Below are 15,921 nucleotides of genomic sequence, written 5' to 3'. Positions count from 1 at the left end.
CCAATAGGAAATATATTATCTAACAAGGCCATACCTCCTAACCCTTCCCAGACATTTCCTTACCAGAGACTCCACATATAAATAAATGAGCTTCAAGAGGACAACGCAATTCAAATCACCAAAAAGTGGAAAAAGATGGAGGGACTACTAGGATAAAAGAACATAGTTATTCTGAAAGTTTGTCATTCAATACAATAATAAATGTCCCAGCAAATTCCAAGGATTAAAGAGCAGGACTGACAATCTCCTTTGGGGAAAATGTAGAATATTTTCATAAGTATTATTCATCTAAGAAAATTACATCATGATATTTTCAGGCTAATGGATGGAACCAGGAAAAATCATGGTTTTTTGAGAAGAGAGAGTAGGCAGCAGAGGGGTTACAAAATAAACATATCTTAATTATTAAATACAGAAGAAAAATTTTGATCAAAGTGATGAAGTATAGAGCTCTTCAGGACTGATGGCTTCTTTTTGAGGTTGGTGCTGGGGTGCAGTAAGGATGAACTCAGATTTCTTTAAGGGATTTTGCAGTTGATCATATTCCAACAAATCTATGAACAACATATATTTCAATTGATGTAATAAAAAATATTTTAGTGTGATAAGTCGGTAGGAATGTGAACCTTGGAGCAATACAAAAGGAATGTAATGTATATTATATGAAATTCCCACATAATCAATGAAATAATATGTTGACAACTTTTACAATGACTTTTAATATGTAGAATAGATTCCACTAAAGGAAGAGAGAGTTTGACTATGTAAGGCATCCTTTCCAGGAACTCATTATGTAGCAGAGACTCCTACTATTAAGTAGGTTTTACCCAGCTACCTCAGACACAAGAGCTCAGGTGGCACACTGAAAAAGCAGTCCTGGCAGTAAAACTATGTTTAGAGGGTTTGTCTGGAGGACCACAGCAGTAAACACAGCTGTTCTTGTGTCCTAGGCATATAACTGGGAAGCATTTCTCTCTTCCAAAGACCCAGCTTTAATTGTAAACCTCAGGACGAGGAGGATTTCTCACTGACTAGTGAGCTGGACACAGGTACCAAACTGGGCAGGTCAGTCAATGCAACACTCTCATAGAGGGTTGCCAACCCTAGTTTGGAAGAGCCCCAGTTGTCAAAGAGTTTATTGCACCTCATTTCTCCTTTTACACTCAACCGTTTTTCTCTTTCAGCCAAACGAGTCCCAGGAATTCTCTGGTTTCCTACTGTTTTCACTTCCCTTAAAGACTCAATAGCCCATGGAACCCAAGTCCCTGCCAGCCTATTATGTCAATGCCAAGGTACATTTAGTGTGTACACCAGTAACTGTTCAGTTCTAAGTCACAACCTATGAAATTTTAGATCCCTGAGCACATTATGAGACTACCTTGTCATTTGGTACATTCCTTTTAATCCCACATCACTTTGAAACGTCTCTACTTAGGAAGCTTAAATAAACATGAAAGTTTCATTTCCTACCTGGCATTGTCACAGAGGTAAACAGGAGTAAAGGAGTGGCATCTGTATAAAGGGATGAAATAAATGCTTGTTGGGTTTCATAAGAAAAAGTCACGTGTGCACTGGATCAGAGATACAGGACACTAAGAAAAGTTTGTTTACTCATCTTCATGGAAAGCTCAAAATTCTCTCAGGTGATGATTGGCTGAGCGGAAGAATGATGTCATGAAACAGGTGAAAGCCAGTGAAAGTTTCAGGAGCCAGATATTAAAAGGGCCAAGTGGACAGCCTACTTGAGAGAAAGTCTGAGCAGCCCTATTTGCCTCCATCTGGGCAGCTAAAAGCACACAACCTAGAGATGTCAGTTCATGTGTATCAGATTGTTAGTTAAGGAAAAGTGTCATATATTTCTTTCAAGTGGTCATTAATAAAATCATATGTCTTTGGCATGTGTCTTTCACATTATCACAGATTCCATTATTATTTGTTAAATGGTCATGTCACTAAGCAGTCATCTTGTTGTAGTCCTTCAGCAGAACTGAGAGCTTTTCATACAAAACCACAAGAGTCAGGCAGAGAGAGGGAGACAGAGAGAGAGCTAGAGAGACAGATTCAGAAATATTGAGACTGAGACAGACAGAAACAAAGTTATAAAGTCGTAGAGACTGATTGACCTAGACTCCATTCTGTCTGGTAACTTTTATTGTCATATCGACCTCAAAGCACTTCCTCCTATTATATAAATCCAAAATGAATTATATTGTATTATATTTTTCAGTATTTTTTATTTTAATTTTTATTAAAGTATTTTGAAATCTGTCCATGAAACCCTACTTTCTCTCTTCTGGATTCTACTTTCCCTTCCTTTCTTCCATGTATGTAGCATCAAAAGTCCACTGATAGGGAGGTCTTCCTTTCCTTCCTTTTGATCCTACACTATCAAAGCTCATCAGGAGTCATTGCATTGTCTTCCTCTGTGGCCTTAAACTGCTCCCCAAAAATAGGGAAATCATGCAATTTGTAGGTGAATGGTGGGACCTGGAAAGGATCATCCTGAGTGAGCTGACCAGAAGCAGAAAGACACACACGGTATATACTCACTCATATAGACTTATAGGATAAACCTAAAATCTGTCCATCTAAAGAAACTAATCAAGAGAGAGGACCCTGACTAAAATGCTCAGTCTCCATTCTGAAAGGCAAAATGGATGGACATCAAAAAAAGAAGAAAGCAGGAAACAACCTAGGAACCTGCCACAGAGGGCCTCTGAAAGGATCTGTCCTGCAGACTATCAAAGCAGACGCTGTGACTCTATGGCCAACTGTTGGGCAGAGTGCATGGAATCTTATGTAAGAAGTGGGAAATAGTAGGTTATGGAGAGGACAGGAACCCCACAAGGAGAGCAACAGAACTAGAAGATTTGAAAACAGGGGTCTTCCCAGAGACCCATACTCCAACCACGTACCAGGCATGGGGATAACCTAGAACCCCTGTGCAGATGTAATCCATGGCAGTTTAGTGGCTAAGTGGGTTACATAGTAATGGGAAGAGGGACTGCCGCTGACATAATCTGATAGGCCTGCTCTTTGATCACCTCCCCCTGAGGGGAGAGCATTCTCACCAGGCCACAAAAGATGACAATGCAGCCACTTCAGATGTGATCTGATAGACTAAGATCAGATGGAAGGAGAGGAGGAGCTCCCCTATCAGTGGACTTGGGGAGGGGATGCATAAAAAAAGGAGAGGGAGGGTGGGATCAGCAGGGGAGGAGAGAGGGGCTTATGGGTGATACAAAGTGAATAAAGTGTAAAAAATTGCAATAAAAAAAAAGGTGCTTCCCAATCAGGGTGAGGTGATCACAATATTGGTATGTACTCACAATTGAATTTTGACATTACAGTGGCATTATGACCTCAAAATGCTATTATGATATCACAGTGGTATTATGATATCAGAGTAGTTTTATGACTCACAATGATATTATGATATCACTATGGTATTATGACATCAAAATGCTATTATGACATCAAAATAGATTCCAATACAATTATGACTTCACAATGGTATTATGGTATCATGAGACCAGAATGATGTTATGACAATACAATTGTCTGACATCTCAATGCTATAATGATATCACAATTATAGGATATCACAATGGTGTTATGACTACACAATTGTATTATGATATCACAAACCTATTATGACCTTACAATGCAATGATAACACCTCAATGGTATGACATCCCAATTCTATTATGACATTACAGTGATATTATGGCATCACAATGCTATTATGACATCACAATGGTATTTTGACAAGAATGTGGTATGTAATCACAATAGAATTTTAACATCATAATGGAATTATGAGCTTAAAATTCTATTATGATATCACAATGGTATTATATCATCACAATGACATTACAATGGCATTATGATATAAAAATACTATTATGACATCAAAATGTTATTATGATATCACAATGGTATTATGACATTACATATGACATCACAGTGCTATTATGATATCTCATATCAATGGTATTATGATATCACAACTTTATTATGATATCTCAATGCTGTTATGTCATCACAATGGTATCATGGCATTTTAGTGTATTTATGACATCACAATGGTATAAAGTAATAAGATCAGTGTCATGATATCCCAATTGTATAAGACATCACAATGCTATTATGATATCACAATAGTATGACATTCCAATGCTATTATAACATTGCAATGGTATTATGACATCACAGTGCTATTATGACATCTAATGGAAATATTACATATAATTGTAAAACATCCAAATTCTATAATAGCCTCACAATGATATGACATCACAATGGTATTTTTGACATCAAAATGCTATTGTGACTTGGTATTATGACATCATAATGATACAATGACAACTCAATGCTATTAAGACATCACAATAACATTATGACATCAAAATGCATTCATTTCTCTATCTACATTGAAAGCTTTGCAGAGTACAGTAGTCTGGGTCTCTTAGAGTCTGCATGGCTCCTGCCCAGGCTTTTCTGGCTCTCATAGTTTTTGATGAGAAGTCCAGTGTGATTCTGATTCATATGTTACTTGGCCTTTTCCCCTGGCTGCTTTTAATAGCTTTTCTTTGTTGTGTAGATTTATTGTTTTGACTATGATGTGACATGGTATATTTCTTTTCTGGTCTAGTCTATTTGGTGTTCTGTATATTTATGTATACTTGTATATTTATGGACATCTCTTTAAGTTGGGAAAATTTTCTTCTATGATTTTCTTGAAAATATTTTCTGGACCTTCGAGCCTGGAGTCTTCTTTTTCATCGATTTCTATTATTCTTAGATTTTGTCTTTTCATGGCATCCTTGATTTCTTGGATATTTTGTGTTTGGGACTTTTCTGTTTTTACTTTTTCTTTAAGAGAAGTATCCATTTCTGCGAGGTTATCTTCAGCACCAGAGATTCTCTGTTTCATCTCTTGTATTCTGTTGGTGATGCTCACTTTTGTAGGTCCTGATAGTTTCTCTAAGTTCTCCAGACACAGAGTTAATAAAATGTACCTAATAATAAAAATTAAAATAAATAAATAAAAATGCTATTGTGACATCACCATGATATAACACCTCAATTTTATGACATCACAGTAGTAATATGATATCACAATTATGTGACATCTGAAAGCTATTATGACAATACAATGATATGACATCTCAATGGTATTGTGATTTCACAATGGTATTATGACATCTCAATGCTATTATGACATTTCAATGGTATGACATATCAAAGGTATCATGACAACACAATGATATGACAACACAATACTTTTATGATATCTCAATTATATTATGATGGCACAATTGTAGTATGACATCACAATTTCATATGACATCTATATGGTGTTATGTCATCTATATTGTGTTATGTCATCTCAGTGCTCTTATGACATCACAATGCTTTTAAGACATCATATGGTATGATGTCACAATAGAATTATAACATCACAATAACAATAAAACATAATGATGCAATTATGACACCACAATGCTATCCTGACATCACATGAGCATTATCATATCACAATGATTTTATGACACCACAATGCTGTTCTGACATCACAAATAAAAATCACAGTGGTGTTATGACATTGTGCTATAATGCCATAATGATATCACAATGGTATGTCACCACAATGCTATTATGACATCACAATGTATGACATCACAATGCTATTGTGACATCTCAATGGAACTATATCACAATGCTATTATTACATCACAGTGAAATGACATCACAATGCTATTATGATAACACAATGCTATTATTATAGCACAATACTGTTATGGTATCACAATGCTGGTTATAATATCCCTATGAAATTAGGACTTCACAATGGCATTCTGACTTAAGAATGCTGTTATGAAATCACAGTGGTATTGTGATATCACAATGCTATGATGACATCCCAATGGTATTTTGAGATCACACTGATATTATGATGTCACAATGTTACTATGACTTCATAACATTATCAGTTATATGACATTATAATCTTAATCATATTATGACATCACAATTCTATTATAATTTTATGACATTTTTACTTCACAGTGTCATTAGGGCATGAGAGTGATATGATGGCATCACAATGGTATGATCACACGATGGTATTATGACATTAAAATGCTATTATGACATCATAATGTTTTTATGATATCAGTAGCCCTCTGGCTACTCCCACTCATTTCCTGTACTCTGGCTACTCCCATAAATCAACATTGTGGCTAGTTGCTTTATTTTGTCCTGTTTACACAAAGTTGAGACTTGATGCACATAATAAGTATCACAATGCAATATCCAGGCTGACATCAGAGAGTCGGGGGTAGAGTATGGCTTAACAATGCTATGATGACATCACAATGCTTTTATGACTTCACAATGGCATCATGACATCTAAATTCATCATGATATCCCAATGCTATTATGACATCAAAATCCTATTATGACATGATTGATGTAGCATATCACAATGAAATTTTGGCATAACAATGCTTTAAAACATCACAATACTCTTTAGACATTACAATAACAAAGCATCACAATGGTGTTATGACATCACAATGGTATTATGAAAAGACAATGCTGTTATGACTTCACAGTGCTATTATTCTATCCTAATGCTATTATGCCATCACAATGATATGCTATCACAATGCTATTATGACATCACAAATGTATTTTGACATCCCAATACTATTCTGACATCACAATGTTGTATGATAACACAATGCTATGGTGACAGCACAATGTTATTATGACATCCCAATGGTTTGACCTCTAAATGCTATTAAGACATCACAATGATATGACATTACAATGGTATGACAACTAAATCCTATTATGACAAAAATTATATGATATCATAATGGTATTATGACATCACAATACTAGCATGACATCAAAATGCTATTATTTCTTCACAATGCTATTATATCTCAATGCCATTATAACATCACAGTGATATGAAATCCTAATGCTATTACAATATCACAAAGCTTTTTTGACATCTCAGAGCTTTCATGATTTCACAATATAATGATATGCTAATTTATTATGATTTCAAAAGTTTATTATGATATGACAATGCTATTATGACATGACAATATTAATACCAGATAACAATTATATTACGATATGATTGTGATATGACAACACAATTGAATTATGACATTACAAAGCTCTTATGACTTCATAAGAGTATGATTTTACAATGATATTAGGACATCACAATTATATGATAGCCTCAAATAGTTATTATGCTATCACATTGCTGGTATGAGTACACAATGCTATTATGACATTACAATGGTATTACAAGTTCAAAATGGTATTATGACATCACCATGATATTATGACATCACAATGGATTATGACAGGATTGTGGTTTGACAACAAAATGGAATTATTACTTCAAAATGCTATTATGACTTCACAATGGTATAACTTCACAATGCTATGATAACATTACAATGGCACCATGAAAGCAAAATTCATCATGACCTTCCAATTATTATGACACCACAATGCTATTACAACATGATTGTGGTATGACATTATAATAGAATTTTTATTATAATGATATTTTAACATTACACTGCTATTATGACATCACAATTCTATTAGGACATCACTCTGCTATTATGACATCACAACGCTATTATGAAAATCCAATGGTATTTCATCTGAATGCTCTTATGATATCACAATGTTATTATGACCTCAGAATATCATGAGGACAACACAATGCTATTATGAAATGTGGTGTTATGACATCACAATGGAATTATAACATTACAATGCTACTATGAATTCACAACAGTATGACTATACAATGATATTGGGAAATCTCAATGCTATGATGACATCAGAATGCTATCATGATCTCAAAATTGTATTATGACATCAAAATTCTATTATAAATTCAAACATGTATTATGACATCCCAGTGGTATGACATTATAATGCTATAATGACACAACAAAGCTATTAGGAAATTATAATGTTATTATGACATCACAATACTATTATGACATCACAATGCCATTATGATATCAGAATGCTATAATGACCTCAAAATGGCATTATGTCGCGCTCAGCTCCCACCGCTTTGGCGGTGGGTGATGTGTAGGCCCGAGCTGCAATTTTCAATAAAGAGACCCTCATGTGTTTTGCAATGGAGTCGATTCCTGGAGATCTTTTGGGGGCTCGCGAACTGGGTATAACATTTGGAGGTCCCACCGAGATTGCAGGGCCCCCCAAGACCTCAGGACTGATCCGGAGGGTCCCATAACCAGCTGGTAAGCGTGGAGTCTGTCTCAGTCTCCGTCATTGTCGCTTTGTGCGGTGTGCATGTTCCTTGGTGCCTATTTTCTGAATTCTGTTCTGCCTCGAGGCATCTGTATGAGTGACTAATATGATTTGGACAGACGTGTCAAAAAATCAGTCACTGAAGTTGGGAGAGACGTCCCCCAACTTCATCAGTATCTGGAGGTGGTCTAGAACCACCCACCACTCTAAGGCTTTTGTGGCAGAGAAGCCAGAGTGGTAATCTGGAGGTCTGTTTTCACAGTACCTTACCCAGGAAGGGACTTGGGCCCATCCTGGAGGAATTTCTGTAAGAGTCAGTCAGTTTTAGTCCCGGGAAATTTGGCCATCTGGTGGATGTTTTTGTATCAATGTCTCTGCAGTATTTGTCTGTCTACCTTCCGTTTTCTGTTCTGAAAGGCCTCACGAAACTTGTTTAAAATGTGTGCCTATGCGCTTTATTAGATCCGTTAGTGCATATTGTATAGGTTTCCACGTGGTATAAAGGATCTCAGTCTCTCGCTGCCATCTTGACTTCACCATGTGATTTTATAATGTAACCGCCATCTTGGTATGGACAAAAATAAAAATAAAACAATTCTCATTTCCTTCTAGGTTAAAAGGATGACTTATTTAAATTGGTATTGGTTTTAGAAATTAAATTGCTTGCACTGGTAAATTCTGGTTTTAAAATCTGGTTTTGATTTTAAAGATTATGTTTATGCCTTGTGACTTCTCTCCTACAAAAGGGGTACTTTGTTTTAATATTGCAAAAACGGGTTTAAAAAATGTTTTAAGTTTATCAGACATTTGGGTATGACAATGACTGAGAAAATTTCAGTTTTTAAAATGTATCTTATGTAGAGCTGTTTGTTTGATAAGCTGCTTTGTTTATAAAAAAAAAACATGTTTACGCCCTGTTTTTCACCTTGAGACAAAGGGGAAGTTACACCAAGTTCCTTAAAGCTTGTTCTAAGTTCCGTAGAGTTTGTTTGTTACCTTTATGTTATCTGATACAGGAAAGTTATTTTAAAATATTTGGCAGTTTCAGAACTCTTCTTTATAATAATGTAACTTGTTTTTGCTTTGCCTATAAAAAGCAAATCATAGACACTGGACTCCAGCAGGATCAGGTCAGAATGAAAAGGATTTTAATGAGAGTTTTTATGTTGTCTGAAAAGCAAGAAAGAAAGCAAGAAAGTAAGCATGTCTGGTTAAGCCAGAAAAAGAAAGCTAGAAACCTGAAGGTATGGAATGTTGCAGAAGGTTAGTGGATGTGTTATGAAAAGCCAGAGAGTTAATATGATTACAAAAAAACTATATTTAAATATGTTATAATTCATTTAAAGGGCTGGTGATTGTTCATTACAAAATGTTTTTTATGCTCTTTTAAGGAAAAAATTCTAGCTGATAGGTTTGGTATGGCTAAAATAATTCTTACAGTTTAAAATTGTTCTGTTATGCAGTTGATTCTAAAGCTTGTTTAATCACTAAGAACTTTTGGTTGTGGAGGATTACAGTGTTTGCTGTATCAGCAGCACCTAGTGGCTGTGCTTGGAGGTGAGGCCATCTGTATCTAATGCTAGCTAGCACATGGCCTGCCGCCATGATGGTTCAGCAATGGAAAGCACGTGAAGCTGTAGTTCGGCTGCCATATTTGCTTAAGGATTCCAGTTGAGTTCGGTTGCACGTGGCCAGCCACCATGCTGCTCCGGAGATAAAGAGGGTGGAGCTATGAGTTCGCCACTATTTTGTTCAGGTATCTCAGTTATGTTTAGTCATATTAGTGCTAAATGGAAAGCTTTTTACTGTTCAATTTTAATGCAAGTGGTAGGAGCAGCAAGATTTGCTAGCCTCTCTATGAACTGTATCTGATTAAAAGGTTTGCTTTAATTTTAGTTCAGAAAGAGCAGATTTAAAGTCATGCTAAATACTGCAGTTGAGCCTTACCTAGTCTCCTTGTTCAAGTTTTTTTTTTAAGGTTAAGCCTAAGATGGGTAACTATGAAGTTTGCCTATTTGTCTTAAAATATATACTTCTAGAACATACATCTCGGAAATATGCTAGAATTAGAGATAGTAGCATTCTGTTTTATAGGACACAGTTTAGAGCAGATAATAAAAACAGAGTAACTCAGATATGCTGGCCCTCAAGCTTGTCAGAAATCTGAATTAGGCATTTTAACATGTGTAAGCTTATTGTGACAGGAAGTCCCGCAATCGTGGCAGTAGCTCCCCACAGGTCTCCGAGAAGATTTGGGCACAATGACAGATGACTGCTACTCTGGATTGTGGTATGCTAACCACTGGGCAATACTGCTTCAACTGGCCCACTGCTAAGGCCCAGCCAAAACTGTGGACACCTGGAGTCAATGTTTCACGTTGCTAAGGGCGAGGTGAGACCATTCTCTCGTTTCTTTCTCCACAGAAACAGTCTCTTATCTTATGTGCCTGGCAGAACTGCCTCTGTTCAGGATGCCAGGAGCCAGGAGCCAGGGACACTGCCTAGGTGATGGACTAACTATTCATCTCTGTCATTTTGATTGGCACATGGATTGGTATAATTTATCCTTCTCAGGTCTCTGAACACCTTAATGGCTATGCTAAGCTTACGGTAGCTTTGCAGCTAGAGAGAAGACAATTAGATTGACTGTTAGCTCATTGATCAGTTCATTAGCTAGAACCACATAGTACTAGATCTCTTATTTAAAAGAAAGACAGGTTTGCCTTGCTCACAGGACTCATGTTAGTTGCCTGTGTCTTCAGATAAATAAATGGAGCTTATATAGGTTCTGAGAATACAGGAGTTTAGGTTATAAAAATCCAGAGAGTGTTGTTATAAAAATTCAGAGAGTGTTGTTATTTGGTCTGAGAAAATGTTTCAGGGTTAATAAATTCAAAAAAGATTAAAGACTCTAAATAGGTTTTCTAAGGTATATAAGTTATAATGATATAAAAATATTTTAAAGCAGATTAAAAATGAGAGATACTTTAGATCTCCCCCCCTCTTTGCTACTGTTGTGCTTATGTTATAAGATTTTAAAAGTTCAGAGTTTTGGCATTGATCAATAGAGTTCTGATAAGTTGATGGAGCAATAGCTGCTTATTATTCAGTCACCAGGTTGGGATTTTAAATTTCCTTTCTTGGCTTCTAGAGATAGACTAAAGGTGCTTCTCGTTATTTTAAAAACATCTGTTTAATGTGTATATCTGACCCAAAAGTCATAGCTTTTACTATAGTATTCTTAATATCTGCCATTTCTGGAGTAGATTTTTGACACAGGAATATCTTAAACCTATTCCTTCTAGTTGCTTTGTTAAAAAAAGTCCAAGCATCCAGAGTTTAGTACTAAAGCCAATAAGGTATTTCTGCCTGACTTTCCAGTGTAAACATAAAAGTGAGAACTAAATGTAAATGCTGAGTGTATAAAAATGTCCAAGCTCCATTCATGGCTAATTACCAACAGCTATGCCCACAGAAAAAATGTTACTGTGGACACACTTAAGTTGTGTATAAAGGTTATAAAAAAACAGCTGATACTCATTCAGTGGGATGCAGTTTTACCTGTTACTCTCAAAATGTTTGATTTGCTGATATGTTACTTTTCTGAGTATTTAAAATTATGTAGTTCCTTTTGTGTACTAAAACTTCATATGAGTTTCAGGATGTGACCTGGATCTGGCATAGCTCAAAAGGATCACAGATGAGATTTTCCCTGGTCTTTAATAGACAAATTTTAACTTCTGTCTCCAGTCTAAATTTGTCTCAGCAGATTTTCACCTTCTGTTTAACTCTGTTCTGGGATGAGCTGTGGACTGCAAGCTGAGATCTGGACTTCCTGGAAACTGACATGATTGCTCCCTGCCTCTTCGGGTGGATCAACAAACCAGATGCTTGGGACTTCCCCATTGCCCAGCCTTTGACTGGCATTTCAGCCTCCCTAGCCCCTGATGCCTACGGTCCAACGGTCAGCTCGAAGTAGCTCCAGAAGACGGATCTACGCCCAAATTCCCCCAGGCTGAAATGCTAAATCAAAAGGGGCTCCCTGGCATTAGCTATTATCTTGGGTATCTGCTTAGCTGAAATGGACACTAATATTGCAGCAACTGGGCTAAAAGCCTAGAGAGAACCTTGGCTTTAATAGTTCTCCTTGGCTTCCTACCCCTATATCCACCCTGAAGGGACCCCAGATCCCATTATAAAAAAATAAATCTATAAAATACAAGGGATCATATCTGGAAGACCCAAGATTGGGTCTTCAAATGATCATGGGAAAGGGGGAAATGAGAGACCAAAGGAAAAGCAGCTATTGGTAAGACTGTAGAGTAGGCGCAGTATAGCAGTAAGTTCCCTGAAGGGAGAGCTACCTCGCGAACTACCCACCCACTAGAGATACAGTTGCTAGGAAACTGGACACCCCCCTAGGAAGGGACACCTAGTCATTAATAGTCTGGGAACCTTCCTATAACCAATAGATTCAAAATGTAGCACCTTGACCAATAGATGCTTGCCAGGCAGGAATTGCCCCTGCCTTGGGCATGCTGGGATGGATCAGAATCTATAAATCACCCCACTCACCTGGGTGCGGGGCACTCAGCTCCCACCGCTTCAGCGGTGGGTGCTGTGTAGGCCTGAGCTGCAGCTTGTAATTTTCAATAAAGAGACCCTCATGTGTTTTGCAACGGAAAAAAAATGGCATTATGTCATTCCAAAGGTATTATTGCTTCACAATGCTCTTATGACACAACAAAGCTATTATGATATCACAATGCTATGACATATAAATGCTATTATGACATCAGTATTATGTCATGCTATTATGACATGCTATATGACATTTAAATGGAGTTATGAAATCACAATGGTGTTATGAGTATTGATGATATTACAATGGTATTATTACATCACAGTGGAATTATATTATAATGCTATTATGACTTCACAAAGGTAGGATTTTACAATGATATTAGGATGTCTCACTGCTGCAATTAAATCACTATGTTATGCTATCACAACAATTTTACAACTTCACAATGCTACTTTTCTTTACAATGCTCTTATGACATCACCATGGTATTATCTTGTGGTATGATATCACCTTGGAGTTTTGACATTAAAAATGCTATTATGGCTTCACAATAGTATAACTCCACAAATATATTAGGAAATCACAATGCTATGATAACATCACAATACAATTAATACATTACAATGGCATGAAGGAATCAAAATTCATAATGATATTTCAATGCTATTCTGACATCACAATGCTTTTACAATACAATTATGGTATGACATCACAGCTGAATTTTGACATCATAATGTTATGACATCACAATGGTATTATGACCTCAAAATGGTGTTAGGACATTACAAGGCTCCTCATGACATCACAATAGTATTATGAGTTCACAGTGGTATTATGACCTGATCGTCATATGACATAACAATGGAATTTTGACATCAAAATGGTATTATGACTTCAAAATGATATGACTTCACATATTAGGACACAGTCAATGCTATGATGACATCTCAATGTTATTATGACATAAAAAAGGCATCATAACATCAAAATTCATCATGACAGCCCAATGTTTTTATATCACAATGCTATTATGCCATGATTGTATGATGACATCACAATGATATTCTATCTCAATACTATTATGACATCTCAATGCTCTTATGACATCACAATCCTAATTTGACCTCAAAATGGTATTATGAAATTACAATGTTATTATGACTACAAAAATGTATTATGGTATCACAATGGAATGGCATCAAATGCAATTATGACATCACAATATTATTATGATATCACAGTGCTATTATGACATCATAATGTCACAATGACATCACGATAAAATTATGACATTACAATGCTATGACTTTTTTATGTTTACAATGACTTTATATTGCAATTTTATGACTTTATAACTGTATGACTTCACAATATTAGTACATCACGATACTTTAATGACATCATTATGACATCATGACATCACAATGGCATCATGACATCAAGTTCATTATGACATCCCAATGCTATTATGACATCAATATTCTATTAAGACATGATTATGGTGTGACATCACAGTGGAATTTTGACATCATAGTGGAATTTTGACATCATAGAGGGTATGACTTCACAATGATATTAGGACATTACAATGCTATGATGACATCAGAGTGATATAATGATACATAATGCTATTATGTCCTACAATGGTATTATAACATGACAATGGTATGACATCTCAATGTTATTATAACTACAGAATGGTGGTAAGGCTTCACAAAAGGATTATGACATCACAATGCTAATGCTACTATGTAATTACAAGGGAATTATGATATCATAGGGTTATGATGACATCTCAAAGCTATGATGAATTTTCAATGCAATCATGACATCAGAATGTCATTATGACATCAAAATCCATCATGCCATTACAAAGTTATGATGACATCACAATGGTAATATGACATCACAATCACATTATTATGTCAACAGGTTATTATGACATCATTATGCTATTAAGGCATGACAATTTTTTTATGAGATCAATATGCTATTATGATATCACAATGCTATTATGACATCTCAATGCTATGAATACATCACAATGCAATTATTTCATCACAATGGGATTATGACACCACAATGCTATTATGACATCACAATGTTATGATGACATCACTATACTATTATGACATGGTTGTGTTATGACATCACAAGGGAATTATGACTTTACAATGCAATTATGACTTCACCAAGGTTTGACCTTATAATGGTATTAGGACATCACAATGCTATGATGACATCATATTGCTAGTATGTATCAGAGTGGTGTTATGACTTCACAATGCTATTATCACATTCTAGTGCTATTATGACATCCCAATGCTACTATGTCATCACAATGTTATGGTAACATCACAATGCTATTATAACAGTTCAATGTTATGAATTCACTTTGCTATTATGACCGCACAAAGCTATGATGACATCACAATATTATGATGACAAGACAATGCTCTTATGACATTGCAATGTTATTATGACTTCACATATGACTTTAAAATTGTAAAAGGACATCTCAATACTATGATGACATCACAATGGTATTATGACTTCATGGTGGTATTATGACATCGCCATGGTATTACGATATAAAAATGGTATTACAACATGATTATGGTATGATATCACTATGAATTATAAAGTTTCTCAGGACTGATGGAATCTTCTTGGGCATGGTACCAGCTTGCAGCAAGGATGAATTCAGTTTTAATTAAGGGACATGCACTGAGATTCTGATCATGTTTCAATGAGTATATGAACAATATATATTTCAATTAATGTACTTTAAAAAATAGTGTGACACATGGGTAGGAATTTGAATCTGGGAGAAATGGAAGAAGAGTGTAATGTAAGTTATATGAAATTCCCACATAAGCAATAAAAATAATATGTTGACAACTTTTATGAGGACTTTATCATGGGGAATTTAGTTCCACTAAAGGAGGGCAGTGTTTGCTTATCAGGAACTCAATACATAGCAGAGAATCCTAGACATGAACTAGTGG

The sequence above is a fragment of the Meriones unguiculatus genome, assembly GCF_030254825.1.
Source record: "Meriones unguiculatus strain TT.TT164.6M chromosome Y unlocalized genomic scaffold, Bangor_MerUng_6.1 ChrY_unordered_Scaffold_42, whole genome shotgun sequence".
In the NCBI taxonomy this organism is placed as follows: Eukaryota; Metazoa; Chordata; class Mammalia; order Rodentia; family Muridae; genus Meriones; species Meriones unguiculatus.
This window is presented reverse-complemented; position numbering follows the sequence as displayed.